General features: G+C 43.3%; 1 protein-coding gene across 4 annotated transcripts in view; it reads left to right on the forward strand.

Annotated features, from left to right (window-relative positions):
- Positions 1-8,293: 8,293 nt before the first annotated feature.
- LOC139760789 (43 kDa receptor-associated protein of the synapse) overlaps positions 8,294-13,308 on the forward strand; it is a 200,733-nt gene continuing 195,718 nt past the window's right edge. For 3 of the 4 annotated variants that reach the window (XM_071684387.1, XM_071684389.1, XM_071684390.1), the window contains exon 1: positions 8,294-8,336. The gene's annotated coding sequence lies outside the window, so the exon portion shown is untranslated. Of the gene's footprint in view, positions 8,337-8,361; positions 8,635-13,308 lie in introns of those variants that run through there. The other variant, XM_071684388.1, reaches the window with a different exon arrangement.

Consider the following 13,308-nt stretch of genomic DNA (forward strand, 5'->3'; position numbering starts at 1 on the left):
CCTCTTATGACATTTAAGTAACAATGTGTGTTTGGTCTATACAAAATAAGCTGGGCAAATCTGAGAATCATTTATGATGAACAGAGATAGTTTCCATGAGCAGGATGTGGGAGGTGTCTGCAGAAACCTAAAACCATCACTGGACCTCCTTAACCTTAGCTACAACAATTTTGAGCCAATGGATAATAGTAATGCATTGATCATGCTCCTTAAGAGTAGATGGAAATAGGAGTTCTTTGATATGGAGGCAACTCTGTCAGCAGTGACTTCAGTCTGGGACTAATATTGTGGCTAAGTGTTTCCAGAGCTCCAATAGAAAAAAAATTGATGGGACATGCTGTCTGCTGGCAAATATTAGAATCATATATAAGAAAGGATAAGAAAACCTAAACTGATACCATAATTAAGAGACCTGAGTTACTGGGAAGGACTAAAGGCCTTAAATTTGCCTATAAAAGAGATAAGAGTGAGGGGTGACCCAGTCACAACATATGTTTCAATCAGCTTGATGTACATAATGAACAATTCTTTGAAAGGTGGGACAGTGACAGAAGAACCAGAGTGCATAACATGAAATTAGAAGAGAAGCTTGTCAAAAAGGATGTAACAAAGAAATACCTTTACAATATAAAAAAAGGTGGATGAATGAAATAAAATGAATGAGAATATAGTAACTGCAGACAATGTACGAAGTGAATAGTTCTTTGAAAGATGATGGGAAAGGACTATCAGAAGACACAACATGAACTTATAAAAAAAACTTGTTTGAAAGGAAGTTGTGTACAGAAGTACTTCCATGGTACAAGAATAATGGATGACTGGAATAAAATCAATGAGAATACAGTAACTGCAGACAGCATACAGAAGTTTTAAAAAGTTGTATGGTAGCAAAGGATGTTCAAGAGATGGGGACCCCACGATAGTAAAACTTACTTCCTGTAAAGTACAAATAAGAAATTACAAGATAGGCTTGTTCTGGCATTAGTTCCATAGTGAATGCATCACACAGTATGGGTCAGGTCTACTGCTGGACCCACAACGAGAGTATCACACTGGGTGGGCTGCACCCACCTTAACTGCATTACATACGATAGTCCAGCTTTGCTGTTGGATCTGCAGTGAATGCACCATACAGGATGGGCTGTCTATTGTTGAACCGACAATGAATGTGTCTGACAGGATGAGCCAGCTCTGCTGCTGGATCCACAGTGAGTGCATCAGACATGATGGGACACCTCTGCTGTTGGATTTACAGAGTGCATCGGACAGGATGGGTCAGCCTGGTGATGAACTCACAGTGATTGCATCAGAGAAGATGGACCAATCCTGGTGTTGGGCCAACCTAAACTGAATGCGTCAAACAGAATGGGCTAGTTCTGCTGTTGGATCCACTGTGAGCGTGTCAGACAGGATGTGCCAGCTCTGTTTTTGGCCCAACATTGAAGGTATTAAACAGGATGGGCCAGCGTTGATGTTGGAGCCACTGTGATTGCATCAAAAAAGATGGGCCGGCTCTGCTGCAGGACCTAAAGTGAGTGCATCAAATAGGATGGATAGTATAGCCCAGCTGTTGGACCCACTGTGAGTACATCACAGGACGGGCCAGGGTATACTGTGTATACCCTGGCTTCCTAGTGTCGTTAATGATGCAGCCATCGTAAGCAAACACAAGGTAATCAAAGAGAAACCCGATCTGAAAGGAAGACTGGAAAAAGACATTTGTAACAGCTTTAATGAGGGTCTGTGTTTTGGTCACTTTGTCCGGGGCTTAGGGTGCACGTGTCATGGCTAAAGCTGTAGGAACAGCTCTGGTGTAAGGGGAGGCAAGGGGTGGGGAGAAAGGGAGGGGGAGGAGATGGTGGGGTTATTCAAGCTGCCCGAGTCAACCACACTCTTTACGACTGCACGTGGACCCGGGGGGAAGGGGGAATGTCATCGTCTCGCTTCCGCTAGTAAACAAAACTCAAGGTGGAGAGAGAGAGAGAGAGAGAGAGAGAGAGAGAGAGAGAGAGAGAGAGAGAGAGAGAGAGAGAGAGAGAGAGAGAGGTTCTCTGGTCTTTAACCGGGCTACTTACTAACAAAGGAAATATATTTATTCCCACACTAATACCAATAATAGTTCCTGTTGCCAAACATCCACAGAGCCCAATAATTTTCTGAATCATTCACTGGTTCTATATCGAAAACAGGGCTATGGAATCATAGCTCATACCGAATGAGCCCTTGTTAACATATATTTCAGGGCCAAGCCATTAATTTGGACAGGCTTTGCTTTGTTATTAATCAAATTATGTTTCACTCTTTTGTTGATATAATACTCGATATGTCACGTCTAATATCACATTCAAATCATATCAATGAAGTCTAATTTCATCCTTCTATCGGGTAAGTATAAAGTGGAATTATTTACATTACTTTGAAGATGAAAGATGGAAAGGGCAGAAACTGCTTGCGGTCCGCTGAGTATGTCTCCATACTTGGCTTGTGTCGCAAAGGCGTGAAACTCACAATACGACTGCTAGTTAATATATGATTCTGAGATGAAGTACTCGACGCTTAAGTTTAGCCTTTCCATACAACCAAAAGCCGATAAAGAGGTCTTAACGTCTCCGCATCGCCAATATTCGACATACAGATTTGGCATCTCCATAATGATATCATCAACCTCAGATATGTCTGACATAAAATCTTATCGTTTTCGGGTTAGAGTTTATCGCCAACGCTATTACAGAAGAAAAAACATATTACTTGTATTTTCCAAAAAGAATAAATGCAGCCGCGCAATCCAATCTAATTAAAAGTTGAATATCTCATCTTCCCTAAGGGTCCGGTTATCAATTTGTCCCTAGCGTATAAATCGCTTTATATGTCTGTTCCCATCAACTCTAATGCAATTCTGTCACTTCCTCTGGACCTTTTCTTACTGAAGGCACCCTAACTTCGTTTACCACATTTCGCGGCACGCCAACCCATATTTATGATATTTCGCGGCACTCATATCCTATACCTATCACTTCGCGACACCCCTATCATTTCATACTCCTTAAACTGTATTCATAATCTGTGTTACTGCAAAAAAAAATTTAATTCATACACCTCAAGCTATAGGAGCATTATTTAATGTTATAAACAAACTCAGAGTTCTGTAAAAGGACAGAAACAAAGGTACTATATCATGATGTTTTCTGAGTGAAAACTTCTTTAGTAAAGGTCGGAGTTTGCGGCACCCTGGTCAGGAGGCAGAGGTTGAGACTATCCAGCCAAACGTCTGCGTGTGCACTATTCCATGTGCATATTATTCCAAGAGCGTGTACCCGCACCTGCTATCTTACTTTATAAGACATCTCTGTAAGGGATGGTGTGCGTCACTGATGGTCCGCGCGCCAGAGATGTGGTTCAGAAGTTCCATTAAGATCAGTGAAGGCGCGTGGTTGCTGGTAGTACAGGTAGTGCCCGCCTCTTAACCCAAGCTCTGACGCTGGAGGCGACATTTCAAAACACTGGTTCACACAGCGACGGATCAATTCTTCAAACTTGGAGATCTGAGAAACATCTCACAATATTCGTATGGCATGCTCCACGTAACTGTTGTTATACGTTTCACAGTCATTATTAGAACAAATACTAGAACATCTCACCACCTTTAGGGTATACTGCTTTAAAACTTCCAACTTGATATTGGTAAGGCGTCTCTAGTGGAGCGGAGATGGTGTGTGGGTGTATTACAGATACATCACAAACTTAATGCCAAAGAAAAGGCCGCAAACTCAGTAATATAAATTACATTATGTGGAAATTATCATCACTACCACCCTCTGAGCACATCAACAAGGTATATCTAGTCACATATGGAAAACTAAGACAGGAAACAGTACATTAAACAAAAATACTTGAGCACATAAGTAACACCGGGTTGACAGTCCAGAAGTTCCCTTTAATCTGTACAAACGACCAGCAATCAATCTAAAAAAAATCTTCCAAAGCCACTCAGAGATATGGTCAGCGTCTGCCGGAGGATTCCAACAGCCATGTTTCCCCCACACTGCTACTTCTGTGTCCACTTCTCTCTCTCTATGTATATACATTCATGTCCACACACGCAAATATACATACCTATACATCTCAATGTACACATATATATACACACAGACATATACATATATACACATGTACATAATTCATACTGTCTGCCTTTATTTATTCCCATCGCCACCTCGCCACACATGGAATAACATCCCCCTCCCCCTCATGTGTACAAGGTAGAGCTAGGAAAAGACAACAAAGGCCCCATTCGTTCACACTCAGTCTCTAGCTGTCATGTAATAATGCCCGAAACCACAGCTCCCTTTCCACATCCAGGCCCCACAGAACTTTCCATGGTTTACCCCCGATGCTTCACATGCCCTGATTCAATCCATTGACAGCACGTCGACCCCGGTATACCACATCGATCCAATTCACTCTATTCCTTGCCCGCCTTTCACCCTCCTGCATGTTCAGGCCCCGATCACTCAAAATCTTTTTCACTCCATCTTTCCACCTCCAATTTGGTCTCCCACTTCTCGTTCCCTCCACCTCCGACACATATATCCTCTTGGTCAATCTTTCCTTATTCTCTCCATGTGCCCAAACCATTTCAAAACACCCTCTTCTGCTCTCTCAACCACGCTCTTTTTATTTCCACACATCTCTCTTACCCTTACATTACTTACTCGATCAAACCACCTCACACCACATATTGTCCTCAAACATCTCATTTCCAGCACATCAACCCTCCTGCACACAACTCTATCCATAGCCCACGCCTCGCAACCATACAACATTGTTGGAACCACTATCCCTTCAAACATACCTATTTTTGTTTTCCGAGATAATGTTCTCGACTTCCACACGTTCTTCAAGGCTCCCAGGATTTTCGCCCCCTCCCCCACCCTATGATTCACTTTCGCTTCCATGGTTCCATCCGCTGCCAGATCCACTCCCAGATATCTAAAACACTTTACTTCCTCCAGTTTTTCTCCATTCAAACTTACCTCCCAATTGACTTGACCCTCAACCCTACTGTACCTAATAACCTTGCTCTTATTTACATTTACTCTTAACTTTCTTCTTTCACACACTTTACCAAACTCAGTCACCAGCTTCTGCAGTTTCTCACATGAATCAGCCACCAGCACTGTATCAATCAGCGAACAACAACTGACTCACTTTCCAAGCTCTCTCATCCCCAACAGACTGCATACTTGCCCCTCTTTCCAAAACTCTTGCATTCACCTCCCTAACAACCCCATCCATAAACAAATTAAACAACCATGGAGACATCACACACCCCTGCCGCAAACCTACATTCACTGAGAACCAATCACTTTCCTCTCTTCCTACACGTACACATATACATATATACATATACACATATGTACATATATACATATGTACATATTCTTGCTTGCCATCATTCATTCCTGACACTACCCCGTCCCACAGATAATATCTATATATCAGTATGAAATACGACATGATTTTCATGATCATAGTAGTATCAATACGGACACCATTGGACACATGGCAGAAACAATGTAATAATAAGAGTACAAAAATGGTAGTAATAATGAAGATAAACATATCCTTGGCAAGAAATTGTATACTAAACGCTTGAGTGTTCCGTAGCATTTACTAATGGCAGATCTGACACGCTGAGAGAGAGAGAGAGAGAGAGAGAGAGAGAGAGAGAGAGAGAGAGAGAGAGAGAGAGAGAGAGAGAGAGAGAGAGAGAGAGAGGGGGGGTGGTGGTGTCATGACTAGGGTATTGCTGCACTCTCCACTTGTAACAAAACGTAGGAATATTTGACCTGTGATATTCCTGACAGTTGTAGCTATTGCCAGGATGGATCACGGTACATCTCTACTGTCCAGGTTACATACCGAAGGCTATGTAAGGGCATCCCTCCACTCGTCGCCACCAATTACAATTTCCGTTCACTTAACGATCAAATTACCTTATATAATGGTAAGAAGACGACAGCAACAGTGAGACTCCAACGCCATACATTTTCATTCCTAAGATCGTATACCGTAGGTAGGACTTGCAGGTCATAACCTTAGCATTAAAGGTTGGCGAGGTTTAAAGGGCAACGTCCATAACAGGGTTCCTGTCAATGCCACCAGTTCAGTTCGACCGCCCCTGCTCTGTAACATGGGAACCGCACCATGAAGAAAACGGGCATACCTCTCTCTCTCTCTCTCTCTCTCTCTCTCTCTGAAACCAAGAATATTTTTCCAATAGAAATTTTGATCATTCTAAGTATGCTCGACGTGGTATGTCAAAATCACGCTGAAACAAATGCTATTGTACGACAAAATATGAAACAAGAGATAGTTCCTGAGGTGAGCATTTCCGATGACTTATATGTTCGAACAATCCAAGGCAAAACCTAAGGTAATTTCTATGCGGTTACTACGTCTGTAATCAAGCCTTGCAATCATTACGTTTAATACATCTATCATTCGAAGCATTATATGGTGTTTAAGTTATTATTACTTTGACAAAGGCATTCATTATGCTTTAATCCAATTTTGAAAGAAAAAGTTTTTCGCCACTTTTCTAAACATAAAAGATTTGCTTGAATATCACATAATAATGGGCAATATTATCCATACTGAAAATGATCATTAGGCCAAAGTATGGTCTTACTCATAGGATTATCCACCTCTGATATCATTGTATTTTTTCATTATATTTCTTATTCATTCGCTTTCTATCGACCCGAGGAAACATTACATATTACTTTAACTTATCTAAATAGCAAAATCCACTTATTTGTTATAATCTAATTTTGAAGAAAGAAAATCGCCAGAAAAATTCCCTGAACTATCTATATTTTTTGCCAGATTTCTTAACATTACAAATTTGCAATTAAGCTTTAAGATATGTACATATATGTATTATTTCTTAATCATTCACTATCTACATGCCCTTGGAAGTATTATATAGTATCGTATGTCATTATGTAAACCGAGAAATTGTTCCTTATGCTATCAACCAATTATGCTTGAACATCTATACAGAATGAGTCTCTGGGACGAAAATGTGGTTTTTAGGACCATTAACAACTCTACTTAAACTATGTACATGTCTATCATATTTCCTAATTATCAACTACCTGAAAGCACAGTTACTTTAGGTTATCATTATACTTACAGAGGCCTTCCATTATGTCATAATCCAATTTGTAAACGAAAAGTTTTTCGCTTGTAAAACACACTAATTATCACTTGTATTTTCTGCGGTTAAAATGTGATTTCAGAACCATTAACATCTGTATTCAAGCTCTAAAATAAACACTTGTTTATTGTGTTCCTTAATTTTTCACCATCCATCGGCACTTGGAAACATTAAAGGACATTTTAAGATATCCTTTAAGCTGAAAAAGCTTAATTTTTCACCATCCATCGGCACTTGGAAACATTAAAGGATATCTTAAGATATCCATTAAGCTGAAAAAGCCATTCATTATGTAATAATCCAATTTGGAAACAAATAGTTTTCCCTTGAAAAATAGCCCAATATTTTTTTGTCTTCTGTGAGATAACAGATCTGGTGTAAGTACAAGTTCATGTCATCTTTTTAATGCTTCAAATTTTTAACTGAAAATGCTTTTGGACCTGCAATTAAGGCTTTAAAATTGAAATATAACATAGATTTTTTCATGAAATACTAGTGGAAAATATTACATAATGCTTCCTTGGATCACGAGACAGCCAATAATTATGAAGTTAACAAACTTAAAATATTTCAACGTGATTATTTCAGAAGGGCCCCCGGTACCTGGGATAACCACCAGTACCCAGGAGGGCCCCCGGTTACTCAGAGAACCACCAATCTAGGAGGGCCCCAAGCATCTGGGAGGAACATTGGCAGCTAGGAGGGCCTCCTTTAGCTGGGAGGACCACCAATACCCTGGAGGGTCTCCAGCACCTGGGACGACTTCCAGTACCCAGGAGGGCCCACGTAACTGGGAGGACCACTAGCAACCGGGAGGGCCCCTGGCAGCTGGGGGAACTACCATTACCCAGAATGGCCCCAAGCAGCTTGGAGGACCACAGTACCTATGAGGGCCCCCGGCACTGGAAGTACTACCGGTGCCAAGGAGGGCCCCCTGCACCTGGGGGCCACACCCCGGGGCTGGCGGCGGCACGTGGTGGGGGGAGGGAAGGGTGTGGGTGGGGGAAGAGGGAGGCATCACACTGGGGCCGCCACCAGACACGAACCTCAGTCAGTTGGTCTTGGTGTGTGGTAGCGGACGGTCGCGTCGCTCCCGCTCGTGCGCTCCATCTCTGTAGTGTACCCCAGTTTATCTTTGTTTGCCATTTTTATAAATTTCCTTGTTCGTTTGTAGTAGATGTGTATATGGTTGTTCAGTGTGACGGTGAAGACCTAGCAGTGAAGAGAGAGAGAGACGCGGTGAACACTGGTGGCGTTGAAGGGACATGATCGCCCTCGGTGAGCAGGAGTTGGCGGTTGATGTGTGTAAAGACCTAGTGTAGCGGGGATGGGTCATGGAGCCGCCTAGTGCACAGTGTAGAGCTGGAGCCCCGGCCATCGCCCAGGTTCAATACTTGACACACTGGTCTCAGGTACCTCACTGCACCTAGCGAGGGCTATGTGCCTCACCCATGGCTGCTGCTGCTACTTCCCATCCGTCATGCATGCCTCACTACCACTTTATTAAACTGAAGGCATAAGCCTTTCGCCCACTCACCACCTGAATCCATTGTAACTCAGTGTATCTCCCCATCTCCCCACACCATAGGGGACTATAGTTGCTCCCTTATTTGTTGTCATAATGCACCCTGCCGTCCCCTGCCCAGAGCGGCGGGGGGCTCTCTTCCCCGACAAACCGTGGCCGCCCACCCTCCTCACTGTCCCGGCCGCGGCCACAACATGTTTTAGTCAAGTTTATCGACTGGAGCCGTGCAGGAGGCTGACTTTGGTGGGGCAGCCTACTGCAGCCGTGCAGGAAGCTCCGGTCCGGTGGGGCAGCCTGCTGCATCCGTGCAGGAGGCTCCGCTCCGGTGAGGTAGCCGTGCGGGAGGATCCGCTCCGGTGGGGCAGCCTGCTGCATCCGTGCAGGAGGCTCCGCTCCGGAGAGGTAGCCGTGCAGGAGGCTCCGGTACGGTGGATCAGCCTGCTGCAACCGAGTGGGAGACTCCGGTTTAGTGGGGCAGGCCTGCTGCAACCGTGCAAGAGGCTCCAGTCCGGTGAGGCAGCCGTGCAGGTGGGTCTGGTACGGTGGAACAGCCTGCTGTAACCGTGCAGTACGGTGGGGCAGCCTGTTTCATCCGTACAGGAGGCTCCAGTGCGGGCCATGCAGGAGACAGTCGTTCTGGAGCATCCTACTGCCATTGAAGGACACTTTCCATAAGTAAAACTTTGCTCCTCTGGAACGTTGAGTACGGAACAGAGATTTGACTATAGGTGGCACCTGAAAGTTCAGTATCAAGAAGTGTGTGGAACGACGGTAAGTCTGCAACGTGCAAGTGGTGCCACCTGCTGCTGACCTAAGGAGTTATTCGGGTGGTGGGAGAGATGTGAGAAGTTAACCTCCGTTAGTGCGGTATACAAGAGGCAACTCCACCTTGGAGGCCAGGGAACCCGGTTCACAGGGCGTGGGGTACGCACCGTCACGAGCATGTGTGTGTATGTGTGTGTGTGTGTGTGTGTGTGTGTGTGTGTGTGTGTGTGTGTGTGTGTGTGTGTGAACGATTACCAACAGTGCTGGGGCTTGTAATTCAGCTCTGTTAATGAGGAAGTATAATGCCTCAAGAATATGAAGAAACTAATTACATTCACGGTGAGGAATTATATTCCGCACATGAGGGTCGTAGATATGGAGGGCCTTCGGTGTGTGTTGGTGGTGGGGTGTCTGCTGAGCCAAGGATCCACTGCGTTAGAGCATGTAGTCATCTAGTGGTGCTGTGGCAGGCTAATATGCTCAGGTGACCACTGAGGTGATTACCTCAGACCTGCAGGTAAGGCTAACATTTACTCTCAATATTTTTTTGGTCAAGATTCCGCTGCAAACTGAGGAAGACGGTGTTTATGTTTCATCCAGGGGTGGAACTAAACCTCACAACTGAGAGAGAGAGAGAGAGAGAGAGAGAGAGAGAGAGAGAGAGAGAGAGAGAGAGAGAGAGAGAGAGAGAGAGAGAAGTAAGTATATCAAGGCACGAGACCACAGCGGCTGTACATTAAGTCAACACTGGTTTATATGTAGGCAGAAAATGGAGCAGGGTTGTCTTGCTTACTTGTGAGGGCACTGCTAGGACGGCCGCGGGAGGAAAGCTTCCTTCAGTGAGTTGAAACAAAATGATTTGCGATATCATATCAAACGGTACATTTCAAGTGCATGTATGACCTTAACCTCTGCAGAAGACAATGACGAGCTTATATGGCTAAAGCGACTGATTTTTCCATACCCAGAGACAAAGTTTTATCACTCGGCCATGAAAGATATGTTATCATCAAGGCATAGGACATAGTGACAAGTTGGTTAGCAGACAATGAACACCAACCAGCGCGGACGTATGGTACACCATCTGAGTAGCGAGGTAAAAGTTAACTGCTTTGTTAATATACAAAAGACCTACATTGAATTAACAAAATATTCAACTTCAAGAAACAGGTATACAATAAACAAGTGAGTGTTTAATGTAATACAATTACAACTTCTAATTACATTCTCAAAAGGTAAAATAAAAATTATTATTATTATTATGCAGCAAGGCTGCGCTACACTCAGTACCAGGGACAGGATGGACTTTTTTGAAGCTAGAAGTTCTTTGATGAGGCTGTGCTCTTGTTTCGTCAACTGGCGATGATAATAGCCTCACCAAAGGAGAGTTTTTCATTCGCAACGTAATTCTAAGTTGGCGGAGTCCGGCAAAACACACAGACATTTATTTACAATTAATTTAGGACTTCTGACTTAGAAAAAGTTATGTTGTTACCAGAACATGTGATGCACTCGGGGGAAACCACAGAAAGGTCTGTTAGGCCTGGTTGTGGATAGGAGGGTCTGGTTTCTGGGCATTATATATATATATATATCAGCTATAGAGCGAATGAGGCCATTTCTTCATCTGTCCCAGGCGTTACCTCGCTAACGCGGGAAACGTTGAACATCCATTTATCTTTATATATATATATATATATATATATATATATATATATATATATATATATATATATATATTATCCCTGGGGATAGGGGAGAAAGAATACTTCCCACGTATTCCTTGCGTGTCGTAGAAGGCGACTAAAAGGGAAGGGAGCGGGGGGCTGAAAATCCTCCCCTCTCATTTTTTTTAATTTTCCAAAAGAAGGAACAGAGAAGGGGGCCAGGTGAGGATATTCTCTCAAAGGCCCAGTCCTCTGTTCTTAACGCTACCTCGCTAATGCGGGAAATGGCGAATGGTATGAAAGAAAGATATATATATATATATATATATATATATATATATATATATATATATATATATATATATATATATATCCCTGGGGATAGGGGAGAAAGAATACTTCCCACGTATTCCCTGCATGTCGTAGAAGGCGACTAAAAGGGGAGGGAGCGGGGGGCTGGAAATTCTCCCCTCTCATTATCTTTTTTTTTTTTTTCCAAAAGAAGGAACAGAGAAGGGGGCCAGGTGAGGATATTCCCTCAAAGGCCCAGTTCTCTGTTCTTACCGCTACCTCGCTAACGCGGGAAATGGCGAATAGTTTGAAATATATATATATATATATATATATATATATATATATATATATATATATATATATATATATATATATATATATATATTCACTTGTTTATTCATTTATTTTGTGTATTGCCTTCCAACAGCAAGGACTCGAACCCGGGACCTTTTCGTGATAGGAACGCAAATCGCTCAGCTATGATCATACCCGAGCGGTTAGCGTTCCCACCTACCACGCAAAGATCCCGGGTTCGAGTCCTTGCTGTTGGATGATATTATGTGTTCTATGAAAGTGCGCGTTTATATATATATATATATATATATATATATATATATATATATATATATATATATATATATATATATATATATATATATATATATATATCTGGTACAGGATTGTAAATCTACATTAATGGGTATAAATGATGGGAATCCCAGGTATTCTCTTAACCTTTTGAACACTCTAGTATGAGCCTTCATGTATGCTGACCTGGCCTTTGACATAACCTCTAAGGGTTACATCAAAGGCCATGCCTTCACATAAGGGTAGTACCGTGGCACTCAGGGGTCGTATCGTCGTACTCAGGGGGTCGTGCCGTCGTACTCAGGGGTTACCCGTGGCTCCTTGCCAGCCTGGCTGCCATACTTTCCAAAGTAATTAGAGAAAACTTCCAAAGTTGGTGGCTATAGTGTTCAAAGTTGTAATCCCACCTTGTACCGGATTTGTAGTGAAGCTGCTAAGTCCTCCCTGTGCAACCCTCCGTGTGGGGCAGAAGGCGCTAGCTGTGGTCGTGGTGGTGGGGTGGATAATGGTGGCGAGGCTGTGGTGGTGGTGGGGTGGATAATGGTGGCAAGGCTGTGGTGGGGGGTGGATAATGGTGGCAAGGCTGTGGTGGGGGTGGATAATGGTGGCAAGGCTGTGGTGGGGGTGGATAATGATGGCGAGGCTGCGGTGCGGGGTGGATAATGGTGACGAGGCTATAATGGGGGATGGATAATGCCGGCGAGGCTATGATGGGTGTGTGTGGATAATGCTCCTGTGGATAATGAGGACTGTAAGTAAAGATGCCACGAGGATGATTATTCAAATTGGTTCCTGGATCATGAGGATTCTACTTGATTGGTTTTTGGACATTTAGGATTGTAGTCCAGTGGTCCTGTATGATGAAGACTCTCGTTAACTGGTTCATGTGTAATGATGATTTTCGTTAATTTGCTCCGGTACAGAAAATGAGAATTCAGGTTAATTGTGTCCTGGATAATGAGGATTCTAATAGTCTTGTTCCTGGACAATGTAGGTCCTACTGGATTGGTTCATGGTTAATGAGGATTCTACTTAATTGGGTCCTGGATGATCATGATTACTCAGCTGGGTCCTGGATGATCATGATTACTCAGCTGGGTCCTGGGTGATCATGATTACTCAGCTGGGTCCTGGATGATCATGATTACTCAGCTGGGTCCTGGATGATCATGATTACTCAGCTGGGTCCTGGATGCTTACGCTTCTAATAAACTGGGTTACTAGGTAATTATACTTATCATCAACTG

The sequence above is a fragment of the Panulirus ornatus genome, chromosome 38, assembly GCF_036320965.1.
Source record: "Panulirus ornatus isolate Po-2019 chromosome 38, ASM3632096v1, whole genome shotgun sequence".
NCBI lineage: Eukaryota > Metazoa > Arthropoda > Malacostraca > Decapoda > Palinuridae > Panulirus > Panulirus ornatus.